The sequence below is a fragment of the Protopterus annectens genome, chromosome 13.part0 (assembly GCF_019279795.1).
Source record: "Protopterus annectens isolate FY-2018-M chromosome 13.part0, PAN1.0, whole genome shotgun sequence".
In the NCBI taxonomy this organism is placed as follows: domain Eukaryota; kingdom Metazoa; phylum Chordata; order Ceratodontiformes; family Protopteridae; genus Protopterus; species Protopterus annectens.
In genome coordinates, this window is record NC_056747.1 from 1268374250 (window position 1) to 1268388365 (window position 14116).

Consider the following 14116-nt stretch of genomic DNA (forward strand, 5'->3'; position numbering starts at 1 on the left):
ACTCTCTATTTCATCAGCACTCTCTATTCCATCAGTACTCTCTATTTCATCAGCACTCTCTATTCCATCAGTACTCTCTATTCCATCAGTACTCTCTATTTCATCAGCACTCTCTATTCCATCAGTACTCTCTATTCCATCAGTACTCTCTATTTCATCAGCACTCTCTATTCCATCAGTACTCTCTATTTCAACAGCACTCTCTATTCCATCAGTACTCTCTATTCCATCAGTACTCTATTTCATCAGTATTTTCCTTCTCTAAAGATTGCTTATGCAAGGACTGTTGGTGTCAAAGTTTTTTTTATATTTGTGCCTGCCACTACAAAATTTGTGGTTTAGTTCAGTGTCTTCTGCATACTTGTAGTTTAGAAGTTTATATTATATTTTTGCTTGCTTTGTATTCACTGTATATCCTGCTATATTCAATATATATGAAATAATGCATTTTATTCTATTCTTTGCATTTCCAAATGTATTTGTCTGAAAGATACTATACTCTATGCATGTTTTTTGTGTATGCACTCTGTAGTTGCCTATCTGACATGGCTCATGGTTTAAAAGGGTCCTTGGACCAGCTCACTGACCTGATAAACAAATGTTAAATAAACAGACAGACAAATAAATAAATACATACATGCATACATACATACATACATAAATAAATAAATACATAAATAAATGAATGACTAGTACTACATTTGCTGTAGCCAGTGTTGCAATTAAACAATATAAGTTTGAGAAAACAATTTTAACTGAAGTAATAAGGCGGACTGCTTTTCTCATTTATGAAGGGCTGCTGAAAAGTTCTAAGGCTGACCAATTTTCTAAATTTTGAGCATTATTTTGCCTCTGTAGCTGAAAAGAGGATTATTTCATCTTGTAAAGTGCCAATTTGTAGAATTGTAATGCTATGTTTTGTCATTGTTTCAGAGCATTGATTGTATCATATCAAAAAAAGTGTGAAAATTTGAAGTGTTGAACTCTGAGCCATCATGAAGTTCCTATTCCTGAAGTAGAAAACTCTAAATGAAATCCATGAATGTATGATGCAAACACTGAGTGACAAGTGCCCTTCTTACTGAACTGTGAAGAAGTGGTGTACAAACTTTCAGTGTGGAGATTTTGAGACCAAAGATGCAGCAAGGTCTGGAAGGTCTCAAATGGTGTCAATTCCTGAAATTGTTGACTATTTCCATGACCTGATTTTGGCACATCTGTGAATATCAGCTAAAACAATTGCTGAAAAACTAGAGCTATCCAAGGAATGTGTTGGGTTTATAGTCCATGAGCAGTTGGGTATGTAGCTCTCAACCAAGTGGATGCCAAAATGTTTGAATGCTGATGAGAAAAGACATCAGGTGGATACTTCCAAGTTGATTTTGTAGCATTTTCATCGAACTGGCGCCAACATTTTGGAATGACTAGTTAATGCTGATGAAACATGGTTACACCACTATGAGCCTGAGACAAAACAACAGTCCATGCAATGGTAGCACTCAGGTTCACCCAAGCCAAAGAAGTTCAAGATCCAAAAGTCAGAAGGAAAGGTCATGGCCACAGTGTTTTGGGATCTGGAAGGTGTTGTAATGACTGACTATCTTCCAAGGGACCAAGCAGTTAATGCAGAATACTATTGTAAGTTGTTGTGCCAATTAAAGGAGCCATTGAAAGAAAAAAGGAGTGAAAGAAAGGCATTCTCTTTTTGCAAGACAAAGCACCTGTTCACAAGGCTGGCAAAATGATGGATGTTTTGATGAAATTTTGGTTTGAGTGCATAGAACATTCACCCTACTCACCAGATCTTGCTCTATTTCCTGTTTACAAACCTTAAAAACAGTTTGAAAGGGTGGCAATTTTCGGGTGATTCAGAGGTGATTGTAGCACCAGAGCTGTATTTCCGTGACCAGACTTCAGACTTTTTTTGGCAGGGTTACAGAAACTTCAGACATGATGTGCCGAGTGTGTTGAACGTCAGGGTGAACATGTTGAATAACTTGCAAGTTTCATGGCTCCACATCATTCTCTTCTTGGTCGGGCTTAGAACTTTTCAACACCTCTCGTAGTTTAAAGGATTCTTCTTGCATTTAAATTGTCTTTGATGCTGAACTCCAGACAATTGCTTTCCAGCATGTCAGCAGTCATAGTAAACGTGATACCTCATTACTTGACTACTGACAAGGTTTAGCGTGTTAAAAGAAAGATGATGAGATTTAATTACAATTGTTTCTTATACACAGACCTTGAAACAAATGGACTTGGAAAGGAACAGAAGACGTGCTGGCAAAGCTCTATCAGCTTTACTTTCAGATTGCAATAGTGAAGAGGAAAGCAGACCATGTGACCTACATATGACATTCCAAATAAAATTAAAGACAGCAATTATTTAAAGACATGCAGACATATGTTACACATTTCTTCAAGTGGTTCGCAAGCTCAGTAGGGCAATGAGAACATAACCTCAGTCTTTGCTGAGTGAACTGTGAACTTGGATGCAATCAGTGCAGTTCACTTAATCTCTTCATGTTTGTTATAAAAGACATCACGTTGCAATCTTTGTATCTACTCATGTTTGTTACAGCAACATCAACTTTCACTCTGAAGATAAATATTCCTCTTGTCTTATTTATCATGATGGGTCATATAAATGTTTTTCAGTTTTCTGTAGTTAGCGTTTGTAAGGTTCAGCAATCCACACTTGCTTGAAGCAAAAATTGTACCTAAATTGGCTGTAGTCTTGCAATTTGCAGTATAATCAGTGAAGCCCGAGAAGACATTTTCTTTATTTTGCTAGTCATGTAAATAGGTTAGTTCACAGTTTTCCCTTTTCCAGTCATGAACTATGCATCTACAGAGAAAATAAAACACTGTAAGTCTGCAAAACACCAAACAGTCAGATTAATTAAAATACCAAGCAGTACATGAGCAAATTATAGGGCAAGAATGAAATCCAATAAATGGAAGTAAGATCAAGCAGTATTCTTAAAAAGTATTTGTTTTGCTTATTTCTTTGGGTTGTATTAGACTCATTAAATATTTTTATATTTGATCACATTCAGTCAAACAAAGGTTTCTCTGCCTATCTCTTACTCCATAGGAATGCTGTATTAAAAAGTGGGATGAAGCACAAACCAGTATAAAAAAGAACACTAAATCACAACTGTATGCATACACAGATAACCCATTTACCATACCCTTTACTGACATTGTAAAGATTTATGAATGCATTTCTTGCAAATGTCACAGCTTTGCATTCCTGGTTTTGATGATTGCCATGCTGCTTGGTAATGGGTGATTTAACAAACAACAAAAAAGGAAAACTTCCTTGGATTTCAGTCTATGTAGCTTAGTAAAGAAACTGAACTTCTGAAAAGTTAACAGAATTTAGAACATGTTCTTGCAGGTGGCAGGTCACAATAGGTGAAGTCCTAGTTATGATGGTGGACTTCAAGAAATGTCAGCTTATGTTATAGTGGCATTCAGACTACTGAGACAAAAATCAAGGGCAAACTTCCATCTTACGGTACAAAAAAAGATAAAATACTTTTTGACAAAAGTACAAATACTTTCTGACAAAAGTACAAATTTGTCAGAACTAAGACTCCATCGCATGCAGTCTCCAAGTGTCTAAATGAAACTCAATGAAGTAGCTCCCCCTTCAGAAACACACACACACACACACACACACACACACACACACACACACACACACACACACACACACACACACACACACACACACTCACTCATGCATGTGTGCACAGATGCACCAGGTTATTTCAAAAAGGATTGGTTTTCTTGTCAGTTATAGGAAATATGACATTAGCTCTGAATGATTTGGTCACATTCACTGATGGTGATGTGATATCATGACCCATGACCCCATATTGGTTACATTGATGGCGATGTGATATCATGACCCATGACCCCATATAAAAATGGAAAAGGAGGATTGAGGACAGTGTCACTGTTTGATTTTAAGTTTTTATAATAGAGATTTCCTCTCAAAATTGTGCCTTTGCATATTGTACTGCATTCTGTTTTAATTATTTATAAAATCTGCAGATAGTCCTAGGCTTTTTCTTATTTTGCATCACATTGCTTGTTTAATATTCACTTTTCATCTTTGTCTTTATTCTGTGCTATATTCTAATTAGACTAACATTGCAGAATGGATAACACATGGCAATACTGAACATTGCAGGGTCAACTAATTGCTTTCACTGACAGCTCAGTGCTATCCGATCCTGATACTTTGTTGAATTTTTAGTAAAGAGATGTGTAAGACTCACACAAGATCACTGACTTAATAAAAATCCTGACCAGGATTTGTTCACGGTAATAACTTTCACTTTATTTAGAAATAAACTTCTTGTTGTGTGTGCATAATATAATTGTTACTGCTGGGCAAAGATTCTTCAATTCATTAAAATGATCCCTTATATCACAGTGGATATATTGCAATATCTTTTCACATTATTAAATGTGTTAACTCTAAGGTGCTTAACTTCAAGTGACTTTGATGTTAAACACCAAACTGATGACCTTCAATGAATAATAAACTTCTGGAACACAGAAATCTATTTAGGAAAGAAATACCAGCTGGTGAAGTATATTCTGGCATGCTTCGGATTCACATCACCATATGTTTGGTGTCTTTAATAAATGCACAGCTGCTAAGGTTCCTTCTGTATTCATTAAAATAATATTAGTTAAAATTCTGCCTCAGTCAGTTGAAGTTCTCATACAGAAAAAAAGTTTTGGTCATATGCATTTTATAAATAACTGAACACTCTATGCTAGAAAAAGAAAAGTTTGTTGTTTGCAATATAATACTGATATTAAAAATGATCCCCATATACAGGAAACAAAAGTTATTAATAGTTTAAATAAAACAATAATTACACGTATTTACTACCGCATCCAAAACTATAGTCATAGTTTAAATAAACTATTTTAATACTTTACTCAATGCAACACTGCTTATTGGGTTTAAGCATAATTTAGAAACATTTTCTTAGTATTATAGTCCTAGAGGCAAACACGTTTGGTGAGCTTGAAATGTAAAAGGGCATTCATGACATTTTAAAATACCAACTGAGGAAAAGGCTTAATTGCTCACCTTGAAATGATTTTATCTCACTGACAAAAGGAATCAATGAGTTTGCTGTGTTTATTACTTTTGCTCGGATACAGGGTATCTGTAGAACTCATTTTATTCATCATTTCTATTTCATTAGAACACGCTAAATAATTTAGCATCTAAGTTCAGGTTTGCCATGCTTTATTATGCTTCTTTCTGTTCCTGTGTTCTAATTAGCACTTATCTGGCATTTAATCAACACCCACTGATATTACTACCCTTAGTGGATGTGATTGCATATCAGGAATGTTGTTATAAATGCATATTTTTTCACCTATGAATTTGTTCTAGTCATCTAATAACATACTCAGATGTTAGATTTCTAAGCTGTTTAAAGTAAAACTTATTTTAAGAATACTGCCTACCTCCCCATTGTATGTAAATCAGAAGAAACTGCCAACTCTGTATTGTAGAAAATGTAAAATATTTAAAATAATTTTCATCTGGAAATGGATTTTTCACTTTGTGCTTTAAGACTGTAAAGGAGTTCTTCATGTAAAGCAACAAAACAGAGGAAAGAGAAAGACAGAAGTCTGGACCTCTTTTTGGTTACTAAACATACAGGAACACAACTGCTGATTTTGGTAAAGTTACTCATTGTTCAGCAAAACTGCATTGTCATTTTTTTCTGTGTATTATATTTACTCAGTTAGCTTCTAGAAAGTGCAATGGATTTTTGATTACCTCTCACAACACCATTTACAAATTTCAGAAAGACTAAAATGTGAAGCACTTTCAAAGTTAAGAAATCACAAAAGCCTAACACCCCCAACCCACTATATATATATATATATATATATATATATATATATATATATATATATATATATATATAAAATGGTCTACTTTCTATCACCGAACTTCCGAATCACCGACACACAAGTTACCGACCCCAAACAACCGAAAACACACAACACCGACAAACACCAACAACTCAAAAAACCGAACACCACTACACCGACACAAAAAACGTCAACTACACATTGCACACAATAACATATCCACTAACCTTAACCTAAACCCTAACCCTAACGTCTGACACTACCGCACACTTACCCAACCCGCACCCTAACCCTAACTCACTTAACCCACCCCTAAACCTCAACACCGTCACTATCGCACACTTACCCTATCTGCACCCTAACCCTAACTCACTTAACCCACCCTAAAACATTAAGCCCGTCACTATCGCACACTCACTCCACCCGCATACTAACCCTAACACACTTAACCCTTCCCTACACTACACTACGTCACTATCACACACTTACCTTACCGGAACCCTAAGTCCGACACTACCGCACACTCACCTTTCCCACACCCTAACCTAAAATCCCTCACTATCGTACACTTACCTGTCCGCTCCCCAATCCTAAATCTTTCACTTTCGCACACTTACCGGATCGCGCTCACACGCTGCCGTTGTCGGTCTTTCAGCTGTCGGGATATCGCGTTTTCGATAACCTACCTGTTCGGTCATTCCGTCTCGGTCTTCCGGGTGTCAGTGACGTGGCGCTTCGGTTATTCGAAGTAGACCCATATATATATATATATATATATATATATATATATATATATATATATATATATCAATATTGAGATAAGACAATCTCAGGGAAAAGGAAAAGCTCATAGTTTTAGTCTTTAGTGCGTTAGCCCTAAAATCGAGTACTAGTTATCGACAGTGAATGATAGCTGATCATTAGTGTAGCAGTGTTAAGCCTGGCGCCTCACTTATTCAAATACTTATGATGATACTATGCCCATTAGCAGCAGTTCTCCATTTAGGAATAGAAAGGCGGGAAACAAGTGCAAAACTAGAGAATGAAAAAAGGACAAATCATCACGTAAATATACAGTAAACCTGATGGAAGATACAGAGCCTATGTAGCTCACCCGAAGCTGTCGCTATCCCACCTGTTGCAGTTCCTCACTACTTCTTATCACCCAACTTACCTGCCAAGCAAATTTAGCTGGCATCTTCCATTCACTTACCCTATATGGCAGTGACGGACATGGTTCTGTGAGCTGATTAGTGAAATACGTTCCTCTTTGCTCTATCTGGAATATCATGACCTTTGTCTGCCAGTAGCTTACTTTCCTTGCATCCCCATTTCACTTTTGAGTTCCAGCCTCATCCTACCCTGCATGTCCCTGGAAGCCCATATAAGGCCACTGTTGCATGCTTCCACTAGGCTTTATGTATTTGGCTATTATGGATCAGTATACATAGATTCTTAATCTTTTTTTCCCATGGCTCACTGTGTTTCCAACATTTTCTTATTCTCTACTCTGTTTCCACCATTATCCAAATACTTTTTGTTTGGGTACATCTTCAAGAACTTCACATTTCAGATGTGGTATCATAAGGCCTTCTTCAGGGAATGATAACCACAGGCTTCCTGTAGTCAACATCTATAGTTAGTCAAATGTCCATATTTAGTCAGTCAAATGCAAATTGCCTTGGGCACCATCTTACCACCTGGGTTAGTATGAATCCCCCTGGAGGGTATCAGTATCCTCAGATCCTTGTTCTATACTGTTTTTGCTGTCTTTCAAATTGTAGGTCCTTCTGTGTTCTTAACCAAAACTAGTATGACTGTACTGTAATTTGTAGGAATGAACCTCATTTGCTGTCACTCGTATTATAGTTTCACTCCAAATGATGCTATGGCTCCTACAGTAGCATATTATAAATTAATATATAGACTGGAGAATAGACTGTGCACTGTAAAAACCTTAAGACATAAAGACAGGAAAATCAGTACTTTGGTGTACCCTCCATTTTGGGGGATCTTCCTCCCATCCACCTTAAAATAATCAAGTTTGGGGTTGCATGATAATGAAATTTGCATAAAACAAAATTAATATGAGTTCAGTTCCCTTGTCATGTAATACATCAACATTTTAAGCACTGACTTTTTAATTTCTTCTTAGTATAATCTGTACAGAGGTTTACACTGACTCTAGACCTTCCAGCAATTACTGAGATAAAACTCTGACTTACACCTTTCTTAGTACTAACACATGAAGCATCTTAATAGCCAATGCCCTGTCAGAAGGCACTATGACTGTTATTGCAGGGACGTATCACTGGACCAAACTGAAGTTTCACAGCCTGATTTTACTGTAACATTAGTGGTCATATCCTGCTGAGCTTGATAAAGTCAGCCAGATTCAATTCATTGGTGTAGAGTGATAATGAAACTATGGCACACCCTGATGAAAGGGCTATTGTGAGGGGGCAAGTCCCTTTAATAATAAACCCACTGGGCACAGGTAATCCTTTTTCTGGCCGATGTGGGAGCACCATCACATAATGTGATTTGCAAATTAGGCAAATGGAGGCTGTGTGAAACAAACCTAAGACTGCTAGCCTGTGCACCAAATAGCCATGGACGGAAGGATCTCGAAAATGAGTATGTCAAAAAAGGGGTTGCAGATAGGAAATATGCAGCTACTAGAATGGGGTATGAATACTTGTTTTGTGTTATGCTAAAAGCATTTTTGCTTTTGGTATGGCTCCTTTCTACATGGGGTGTTTACAGTTGGGTATCCTTTGCTGAAATCTGGTACAAAAGTCATGTCTGGAAATGTGAATGTGTTTTGCCAGTCTTCTATATAGTCATTCCTACTGCCTCTGTATCCTGTCCTTAGCCCTATGTCAAGCATGTACAACCAGCCTTAGTCTGTCCCTCATGCTTTTCATCTGCCCTTCAGTGCAGTAGATAATTAAGGACTCTCCTAAAACCCAAAGAAACCATGCCCACTGTGTTTCCCTGTCTTCCCCATTACAGACCCAGACATAATATTTAGTCAAGTTTGGATGATAATATTTCTATTACATAAAGCCATACTGGCTTGTGATTATTGCCTTCACATTTCATGGACAGAAAGCAAGGTCACTGTCCTGCAGATTGCTATATCCCTTCAAGATTCCATTGTGCTTAAGCAGGCAATATTCATCAGCCAAAACTCTGCTGGTATTGTCTCTATTCAAGGAGATGGGACAAATAGCCTGTTAGACTGTACCTATACAAAGAGTACCTATACAAAGAGTACCTATACAAAAATAAACTAACACGTACCTCTACAAACATAAACTAACAGATGAAACGTTTACCCAAACAGACTTCATTAGCAGTTATTTAGTGTTCATGTTACATACGCGCACACACACACACACACACACACACACACACACACACACACACACACACACACAAATCCACAACCACTTTTTTCCATTTTTGCACATGGGGTCAGGGTGAAACTTCAACAGTGACAGTCATCTAGTGCAAATGTTCACCACCAGGTGGTTAACCCTGCCATAATTGTTATTCCATACACACACACACACACACACACACACACACACACACACACACACACACACACGCACAAACCTATTGCCAATTTAAAGTGTCCAGTCCACCTACTGCATATATTTAGACTGTGGAAGGAAAATGGCTCCTGGAGAAAACCCTTGCATACCCAGAGAGAGCATACAGACTCCACATGGAAGGTACCACAGCTGAGAATCAAACCAGAGAATGTCTTACTGTGAGGCAACAAAACTAACTGCTGTGCCAACTATACAACTATGCCATTCATACTGATCTTGAAAAAAGCACTGTATCCTATATATTTTTCCCAACATGCCATATTCATAGTTAATCAATACTATGTCTCATTCATTTTGCATTTTACTAATGAACCCACACATGCTACAGTCAGCGTTTACCTCTACATGTTACTGTCATTTACATACTGTCCCCATTACAGACAGCATTTACCCCTACACATTACTGCCATTTACATACTGTCCCCCATTACAGTCAGCGTTTACCCCTACACCTTACTGCAATTTACATACTGTCCCCCATTACAGTCAGCGTTTACCCCCTACACCTTACTGCCATTTACATACTGTCCCCCCATTACAGTCAGCGTTTACCCCTGCACATTACTGCCATTTAAGTACTGTCCCCCATTACAGTCAGCGTTTACCCCTACATGTTACTGCCATTTACATACTGTCCCCCATTCACCACTGTACTGTTCTAAAAAAGTATGTTGGCTGTCCTTGCAAATAAACATCAAATATGTCCAGCTAAACTTTGTTGACAAAGGTGCACTTAAAAAGCCTTGTCCTGACCTATCTAGCATGGCATCCTCTTACACTCCGACTAGAAGGTGCACTTAAAAGCCTTGTCCTAACCTATCTAACATGACATCCTCTTACACTCCAACTAGAAGGTGCACTTAAAAGCCTTGTCCTAACCTATCTAACATGACATCCTCTTACACTCCAACTAGAAGGTGCACTTAAAAAGCCTTGTCCTAACCTATCTAACATGACATCCTCTTACACTCCAACTAGAGATCTAGCATTTGCTTCTCTTCTTCTGGTAAACATTCCTCAAACGACCTGTACAGCTAATGACTGAGGATCCATAAATTGTTTACATTGATTTGAAATTAACTTTTCATAGTCTTAATGGCCCATAACCTACCCCAATATATTCAAAAACTCATGCAGACAACACTATGCATGTGCTACCTTGCGTTAGAATTGTTTTACAAAATTAATATACCTGAGCATGGAGAATACAGAGTTCACTTAAGCTACTGGGACAAACTGCTTCATATGATACAGCTCACAGCACTGATCTTATAATCTCATGTTACTTGTGACATGTTTATGCTTTTATTTAATTATACGTATTCCACTGAATTGTTTTATATCCAAAAATCTCTTCTTTGTCACTTTGCCTTCTACTACATTGTTGCCTTTTTTATTTTAATTGTCTCTGGAGTTTTCCCTTCCACATTCCCTCTGAATATGACCCCTGGTTCAGAGGGGTTAACTCACCTAATAAAACACAAATAAACAAACACACATAACTCTTCCTTTAAAACAGGAATAATAAATGCATATTTGCAGCTGCTACTGTAACTTATTTACAATTGTAACCACTTACTAGCATTCTGTGCTCGTACCTTTCTATGGCATTGCTACCATCTGCCTTTGCTAGCAAACAGATTTAGAGGTTGTTGCATTTCTGCCTTGTCCACTCTCCAATGATGTCCAAGCCTATGTCATGTTTTTATCTGTAGCCTCCATTAGGAGCACTTCTGTCTGCTGATGTCCACGTCATTGAACTTCATCTTGCTTTGTTCAAAACACTGATTGTTTTATTCAGCTAGTGCAGGTCCTGTTGGTTATCGAGTGACTGAACAGTTGTATTATGACTGTGAGTACGGCTGTGGCATTTTGCAGTATTACTAACGTACTAATATTTCACGCTCAGCTTCAGTCACTATTTTAAAATCACTCTTCCAAGCTTTTCTAGTCCCCTCTCCCCCACAAGAAAAAGTTTCTAAATATTATGCTGCAAAAACAGTTTGAAATTAAATATTTATCTGTACTTGTTTCTGTGAAACACAGCATTCAGTATGACCAATCAAATTCTAAATGCTTCCCAACTCAATATTTTTTCATTTTTCATCACTGTCCCAAAAATGTGTCTGTGTATTCTTCTCATTTCTTTATGATACCTTGGACATAACAAAACAAAAATCAAAGCACTAGTTTGTGGTCTTCTCACTTTAGTCTGTGTATTTCTGTCTACAGGCTCCAGACAATGTATTTCTCAAGGTCAGTCTCAGCTCTGCTCTCCAAGACTACAATTTCTCTTACAGTGATCTCTTGCTGTCTGGCAGCCCTTGGTATAATGGACTCTCCACAATAATCCTCTTCTCTCCACAACCCTTCCATTATAAGAAGTGTGGGGGGATCTTCTCCATTCCTGGCAAGTGTATGGGGTCCTTCTCCAACATTGCTGCAACAATGCACCACTGCAGTACCTAGACTGGCCACCAGATGGCACTATACCACAGTGGCCATACAGATGCTTATGGCGGAATCTGATTTTAGATAATGTGCAGGCTTCTTTTGAGAGAAGACATTTATATTATAGCTGATGTATGTGCTTCTGTGATATGGCATTTGTTAATATAGATTGATATATGTATACTTTTGCATATTTTCTGTACTTTATAAATATGGTTAGAGCAATACAGAATGCATTTTCTCAAAATATACTTCTGTGGACTGTTACTCTGAAGATAGGGTTGCCACCTTTTCAAATGGCCAAAGTGGGACATTTTTGGTACAAACATCAGATTTTAGAGGCCAACACATACCCACGGCCAGTACAAAGGATATAACTTAACTTTTTTGCCTAAATAAAAGCTTATTCTTGTAGCATTTTAGTTGTTTATTCTGTTTCTTATAACATTTAGGTATTTTAGATACAGAATAACTGTTTTATGCAACTATTACATAAAATATAGGAAATAATTTTGTCCTAAAATCTCAGGACATTTGCCATTTTTACAATTTTTTTGTCAGGACACAACTGCCCAAAGAGGGACTGTCCCTCGCAAGGGGGGACAGGTGGTAACCCTACCTGAAGAGAACAGGTAAGCTGCATTTCCTTTTTATTATCTGGTATCATGTATTCTGATTTCCATAAGGCTGATACTATTTGGCTGAAATGTCAGTTTGTCTAGTAATATGGCAACCTCGGACACGATTACAAAGCTGTGTAGACTCACCGAACACTCCAAAGCCCAAGTCTCAATTCCACCAATTGGCCAGATAGCCAAAAAAAAAAAAAAAAAAAAAAAAGGTGGAAAAAAACCTTCTCCTTTGGGAATCTAAAATAAGACAGCTGTATCCATAAACTATAAAAAATGTTATTGTTACTGTTTCGCTAGACGTATACATATCGTAGCTTGAAACTATTATCCTGTGGCAATAACAAATTGTCAATGTAGCTGATGGCAACTGGCAACACTGTACAATACATGGAGCCAGTACCTACTAGCCCCCTCCTCTTATCCGTATTTTCCTTTACTGAGTCCTGTAAACCCGCCTAGGCGTGTAATCTGGGCTTTTATATTAGCCATGTGTTGGGAACATGAATCCTGCTGCTAAATGAAAATAAAAATAAAAATATAAATATAAATATAATATAGCTTATGGATACAGCTGTCTTATTTTAGATTCCCAAAGGAGAAGGTTTTCTTCCACCTTTTTTTTGGTGTGAGGCTATCTGCCCCCACGGGCCATTTCAACAACAGGCAGTGTGTTCTGTTTTTTTAAATTTTTAAAAATTCTTTCAGTTTCCAAATTTGGCAGTGGGGGTTTATACAACTGTCTGATTTTTATGTTTTAAACTTTCTTAAACATTCCATCTTTATGATCAAAATCAGAACTTTTATTTACTTACATGTCCTAGATTTGTCAAATGTGTATGTACACACTGTTTTATCTGGCAACCTGTTTTGCATGTAATATGGTTTTAACATTTTGGTATTGTATTATTATTACATGAGCATTTAGTTGTTCATTGTTTCCCTAGTGCTTTTTCAGTGCTGGGACTTAAATTCAGATGAGGTTCAATCATATGACTTGTTATTCTCAATTAGTGAACTGTTTAAATGTTCTCAATGAAGTGGAGGCACTGTTTGCTTGTTTGTTCTTTCTGAAGAAGTCAGACTGTTAGCCGACGAAAAGCGTATGGTTTTAACGGCTTAAAATAAATCTGTATTTTTTTCATTCACATCGAGTTGGACTTTATATTCTCAGTGGAATTGAGACTTGGGCTTTGGAGTGTTTGGTGAGTCTACACAGCGTTTCCTTGATTATAAAGCTATCAGGGTTAGAGGGGGTAAAAGCCCATGGTGTTAGTCATGTAAAAGAATTATGAAGCTTTCCATGCGTATAATGTTTTTCTCCCTTTATTCTGACGCTTCTGTTTGTTTCTTGCATTGTATTCCCAATTTATATTGCTTTCAAGGGATTGTGCATTCAGTGTATTATTTTTTTTTTCATTTGAAGTTTCAAAATACTTTGTTACAGAATACTTCCACTATTAGTGGATGAAATCAACATGCCAAGAA